Consider the following 6296-nt stretch of genomic DNA (forward strand, 5'->3'; position numbering starts at 1 on the left):
TATCTTGATATGCTTGATTCTTTCATGAAACATTGGATTGGAAGAAATATGTAGTGCTGCTAGGTTATCACAAATAAGAGCTGCTAGTCCAATGTCTCCAAACTTGAGCTCTCTAAGAAGTTGATTAAGCCAAATGAGCTCGCAAGTAGTAGTTGATGGGACGAAAATTCGTTCTCATCTAAGCTCATTTTGATGGCAAAATACTGTCTGTTCTCTCATCTGATGAACAACTTTTGCATTATAAACACGTGTTTATATCTTTGTGACAAAAACACACTGGGGAACGGATGATGATGTAATCATTTGAGAAATATAGAAAAAGGGGAACATAATGGTAACATTAAATACACATTCTCCACTAACTTAATCTCTCTGTACACTTTGCAGGTAACGTTGAAAAGAAGTTTCCATAAAGCATAAGCGGTACAGCAATCAAGCAGGAAGAAACGTGTACAACAGAGAATAAAGAGTTCACATTGGCTAAGAGGAAAGCAAGGCATGATGAGTGCAGAAGAAAAGACAAATCTCAACAATAAGTGTCCCATTCAGCAACTTGCCTCCCTCAGAGCACTGTTCACACCGCCCCTTTCATGCAGTCAAGAAAACAACCCAATGAAAATTACAAGTTTTGCCACCCACTCTGCTGCCTATAAATAGGACGTTCCAACACGAAGAAACCATTGAATTCCTTAAGAATAGATCACTTAGTTTTATTTATAGTTTTTACTTTTCAGTTGTATAGTTTAGTAATAATTAAGTGACAAAACTCTTCCTCTATTATGTATCACCACTTGAGACTCCTCACGAGCAGCACCCATTCTTTTCCATTTTTATTTTGTTGTAACCTAACTTGTTTCTTATCAATATAAGTTGTTATTTCTCTTCTCATCCATTTGTTATCTCTGAACTGAATCTCGGGTGTATGGGATTTTAGTTTGGAATAATTATGTTTAAAGTATTAGCCATGGGCTAAGTTATTTTTACAACGGAGAAACTGTGAAGTTTTTAAAAAACTGTTTTCAAAACTCTTGTACTGAAGCTTTTGTATTTCTGTGATTAAGTGTGCTATATTCATTGTGTATCGATGGAAATTGAACACATACTGAGAAAGGAACTTCCATAAGGAAGGAATTTCAGACAGCTTAATCAGAGGAGGAAGGTAGTGTTGTGAAAACAACACTACTGGTTGCTTTAGGAATAAGGAACCACCTCGTTCCCTGAAGGTTCTGTACTTAGTAACTGTTAGAGTCAACGGAGCCATAGGAATATGGAAACTTATGAGCCAATAAAGTCCATGAGCTGAGGAATCATAGTTGGCAGTTAAAAGACCTGAACAAATTCAGAAGGGTTAAGTCCTAAGTGGAGAATATAGCTATTTAAGAATGGAACAATGGATATGTTCCTTGTGTTAAAAACTGTTTTATCCATCCATCTTGTCTCTTAATTATTGTTATTTTATTGTTATTTTCTTTACTAAATCATGTGACAACAACAACCAATCTCCAATGAATATTGTCGTTCCTTCTCTTATCAAGAAGGATTTCATATATAACGACGCGAGGAGCTATTTGCTGTGAGATTGAACCTACCATTCTTGAGGAACGTTGTCAAGATAGTAGGAAATGTTTGACCAAACAGATCAATTACTAACTTTTCTTTTCATTTTTATTCTTTTTAAAATAGTTTAAGGTATAATTTAGAGCTCTATCCTTGTGAGAACGATAATCTGGGCATTAATAGTCCCATTTATTACTTGATGGGTGCACTTGCGCACTTGGGTTGAAGTCAAGAGAACAAATGTGTTTTCTCTTGATGAACTAAGTTAAGGGAACGTCCTTCACATGAACATCTAAGCAATCAACAGGTTCACGCCCAACAAGTTTTTGGTGCTGTTGCCGGGGATAGTTACACTAAATTCTGTCCTTAATACTGTTTTAAGTTCATACTCTGTATATAGTTCATTTATTAATTTTTTGTTATATACTCTGTTGTTCATACTATATGAGTTTTATGGTTTATGAGTGAAGAATCTGAAACAGATTCTTGCCACTCCATTGAAATACCTGAGTTCTTCTTTGATCCTGAACCAGAACGCACTTTTCACAAGAGAAGAAGAGATCTCAGGGAAAATATTTTTGAAACAAACATGGCTGATCACAACAATAACAATGAAGAGATTCCTCCTGAACAGAACTTCAGAGCTCTGGCTGCTCCTTCAAGGAACAGACCAGAAAGAGGAGTAATCTTCCCCCCGGTTGTAGCTCCCAACTTTGAGCTAAACCCCATCATGTTTAATATGATCAGGGAGGCTGGAGTCTTCAATGGAATCCCTGCGGAAGATCCTTACATACACCTCAACAACTTTCAAGATATTTGTGATAATTTCAGAACTGAGGGGGTAGCAGAAGAGAGTATGAGAATGAGGTTGTTCCCTCACTCTTTGGGCTCAAAAGCCAAAATATGGATGAAGTCTCTCACCCCTTGATCCATTCACCCATGGGAAGAACTCTCTAATAAGTTCATAGAGAGGTTTCTCCCTATGTCTCGCCAAGATGATGTTAGAGCAGAGCTCTCTAACTTCAGAATGTTTTATGGAAAAAATCTCTATGAAGCATGGGAGAGATATAAGGACATCATCAGGAAATGTCCAAACCATGGGGTGGAGAAATGAGAAATTTTACAATCTTTTTATAAGGGAATTGATCATACTTCTCAATCACATTTAGATCTTACTGCAGGAGGATATTGTTTTATAGGAACTCTTGAATCCAGATATGAAATAATAGAAGGCACTGCAGAAAGATGTCTCCAATGGCCACTAGAAAAAATGAGCCTAGTGAGGAAGCCAGACATGCTAGAATTAGACAAGCAAACTATCATGGAAGCCCAACTGGCTGCATTAATGAATGAGGTGAAGAATCTGAAAGCTGACCAAGAACAACCAAGAATGGAAGTCTTACAACTCACACCACCGAGAGTGAACCATGCTCAGCATGTGGTGATCATCATGATTCAACAGACTGCCCATCCACAGCCTTGGTGTGTTATGCTGAAAATTTTAGGAACAGAAACTTCACTCAGGCCAGAGACAATCAATATGCAGGACATAACAACAACCAAAATTCTGGAGGAACCATACAGAAGGATCAGAACCATAACCCACAATGGAGACCACCCATGAACCAAAGACCATACAACAATCAGCAGCAACAATATCAATAAGGCATCAATATGGGAAATTGAGCATATGACCAACAAAGAAGACCCGAGAATTCTTGATCTCTCTCAATATCTCTCAATTCGAAAATCTTATGCTCCGTTTCCCAGAGAGGATCAACGCATCAATACCTTGGAGAATTATGTGAAGAAATATGTTATTAGGAACGATGTTGTTGTCAGAAATATTGAGTCTCATCTGGGACAGATAGCTGCTAGCCTCAACACCAGAGCACCAGGAAAACTACCAAGGGATACTGAAGTCCCCTCAACATCTTCTCCAGAGAATTGAGAGGTAAGTAACATGTCTAGCTAAAGACACTAAATTAAGCGCTGCCTGGGAGGCAACCCAGTGGTTACCTTTGTTCTCTAATAAGAACAAAGTTTTGGGGTGGTTAAACTTAACCACAAAGCTCCCAAAAAGAGAGGGAACGTCTGATGTTCACCTCTAGTCCAAATAACTGAGATACGTTTCCTAGCAGAAACGTAGTTTTGGGGTGGTTCAATAACCACATACACCCAAGTTTTTATTTCTCTTCTAATATATATATATATATATATATATATATATATATATATATATATATAATAATAATAATAAATAATAATAGATATTTATATAATATTTCTTTTGCCTTAATTGAATATTTCTGTATTTCTGTTTTACAATTTTTAGTCCATGATAGGTATTAGTTATATTAAATATTCATATTGTTATTTTGCTAGTATATTATTTTCTTGGGGGTTAAGTTTAGAAAAGATTAAGAAAGGGGAACATCTCCTCAAACCATCATCAGCAGTTGAATACCACTACTTCCTGACCACTCATTTCGTAATGTTCCCCCTCCACTACTTCTTCAACTTCTTTCCTTAACCTCCATGTCCTAAAAACTCTTCACTTTCCCTCCTCTGCATGCTTATTTAAGCCCCTCTCTTCTCTCTTTCAAGCTTTACTATTCCCTTGCTAACTCAGAAACCTTTGCTCTCTATCTACCTTCCTTACCTTTTGCCCTAACCTCTTCTCATTCTATAACCATGACCAAGCTTACATTAACCATTACCCCTGTGGCTGACTACACACAAGACCCAGAGATTACCGAAAGTAATGTTACTCTCTATCCAGATAGGAAAATTTTCCTAAAGGATAAAGCCCACATGCCAACTTTCGTGATGAATGATCTAGGAAAACTCAGATGGACGATGTTTGCAACTGCTGAGCGGGAGTTCTACCCTTCTTTGGTTGCAGAATTTATGTACCATGCCAGGAGGTTGCCACGCCCTGATAAGCTAGTAGATGAGGTGGAGGTGCAAGGGAAGCAGGTCTCATTCGCTCCTAAAGTCATCAGAGAGGTACTCTCTCTACCAGTTGTAAGCGAATGCCCTTACACTGGGCTGATAGAAAATAGAGAAGACCCTGACTTCCTGCTAGAAGTAAAGCAACTAATCACCATTGGAAAGCCTATCTATTTCAAGGGAACCCTCTGCAAGGGCAGTTTGAAGGACGAGGCCAGATTCTGGACTCTGTTTGCCAACACCAACCTAACCACTTCATCCCATTATGCCACTGTCAAGTGGGAATTGCAGGTCCAAATTTACTACATCATGATGAACATTCCTTTTGATGAAGTACCTCTTATCTATGGCAGCCTGAAGAAGGAATTCATAAAAACCACAGTCTGTCTTCTGTGCCTAATTTCAAAGCTCTGTCTGAGAGCTGGTGTGCTCCCTCCCAAGGGTGAAGACCTAGTGGTTGGGTCTCTCCTTGATTTCAAGGTTTGGAACGACCTGAGGAGCACCTACGTTGATGGAGCTCTTCTGTTCCTCAGAGATCACAACATCAGACATAATGTTGCTGTGATAAATGATGAGGATGAGGAAGAACACAAAAAGGGCCTTGAGGCCAAAAAGAAGAAAACCAAGAAGGCAACACTTCAAAAACAACAACCACAGCTTCCACCATTAGAGCCACAAAATTTGTTCCCCCTCTTCCAAAGTAAAGAAAGATGTCCTTGCTGCTACTGAGAGCAAACAAGGCAAGAAACCCCCTCAAAAATCTCCTACTAAAGCACCACCCAGGATGGGGGAACATTCAAGTTAAAGGTTGAAGAGAGTCTTCAGCAGGACCAAAAGACCAGAAGGAGCTACCTCTGAGAAGCCAACTACTTTCTCTGACAAAGAGGAGGATAGTGAAGACAATGAGCCTATTTCAAAGAGGCTCAAGAAGGGTGGAACCTCAAGACCTCAACCAGCTACCAGGGAAATTTCCCCTGGTAGCGCTGAATTAATTGGCTTCTCTAACGTTCCGTCATCACATCATCATTCTTCACCACCACCACAACAACCCTTTCCTAGGCAACAACAAGGAGAGGGGATTAAAGAAACAGAAGCAGCATCTGCTGTAGAAAAACAAGTGGTTGAGCAAGAGGCTCAGCCACAGAAAAAGATTGACAAGGGAAAGGAGGTTGCTCAAAGTCCCCTTAAAAAGAAAAAGCCAATCGTCCCCAGGAAAATCAGCCTTGGAGGACCACTATCTTCTCCATATATCTGTCCTGATACTTCTGGGGACGAGGCCCTAGCTAGGGCTCTGGCAGAAGAAGAGGGACTTGAAGTTCCTCCACTAACAGAGGGACAGATTACAACAGTCCCCTCTACCTAAAAAACAAAGGAGGTAGTGATTAGCCAGGCATCTGCAGAAGAACCTCCATCTTCTGACCCTCAAACCAACAACAGCAAGAGGAAGACGAAGCCAACTCCCCCAACTAAAGCAATTCCCCTTGCAGCAAGGAGGAAATCCCAGATAGGGATTGCTGAAATTTTTGAAATGATGGGGAGGAAAATAGAGAAATTGCTGCCTGAAGAGTCATCTGTTCCTCATATTGACATGTCCAATACCACTGAAGAGCTGAAAGCTCTGAGGAACAGAATAGAATAGCTCTCTACTGCCTTCACTCAATTCTAAGAACAACAAAAGGCAAAAAGAGAACAATTCTTAAACTCTGTCAATACCAGCAACAAAGGAATCAGTGTTGCACCTTCTGCACTAACACTGCAAGCTGTAAGGACTAAAATAAAAAATGCAA

The 6296-nt window shown here is 39.6% G+C and overlaps 1 non-coding gene across 1 annotated transcript; it reads right to left on the reverse strand.

The window, feature by feature from the left end:
- Positions 1-2554: 2554 nt before the first annotated feature.
- On the reverse strand, positions 2555-2661 carry LOC133301941 (small nucleolar RNA R71). The gene has a single exon (XR_009750270.1). It is a non-coding gene; the product is annotated as a small nucleolar RNA R71 (small nucleolar RNA).
- Between the last annotated feature and the right edge of the window lie 3635 nt (positions 2662-6296).

Source organism: Gastrolobium bilobum, unplaced genomic scaffold (assembly GCF_033153095.1).
Source record: "Gastrolobium bilobum isolate Gb01-03AN ecotype WA unplaced genomic scaffold, APGP_CSIRO_Gbil_v1 utg31972, whole genome shotgun sequence".
Classification (NCBI taxonomy): Eukaryota; Viridiplantae; Streptophyta; class Magnoliopsida; order Fabales; family Fabaceae; genus Gastrolobium; species Gastrolobium bilobum.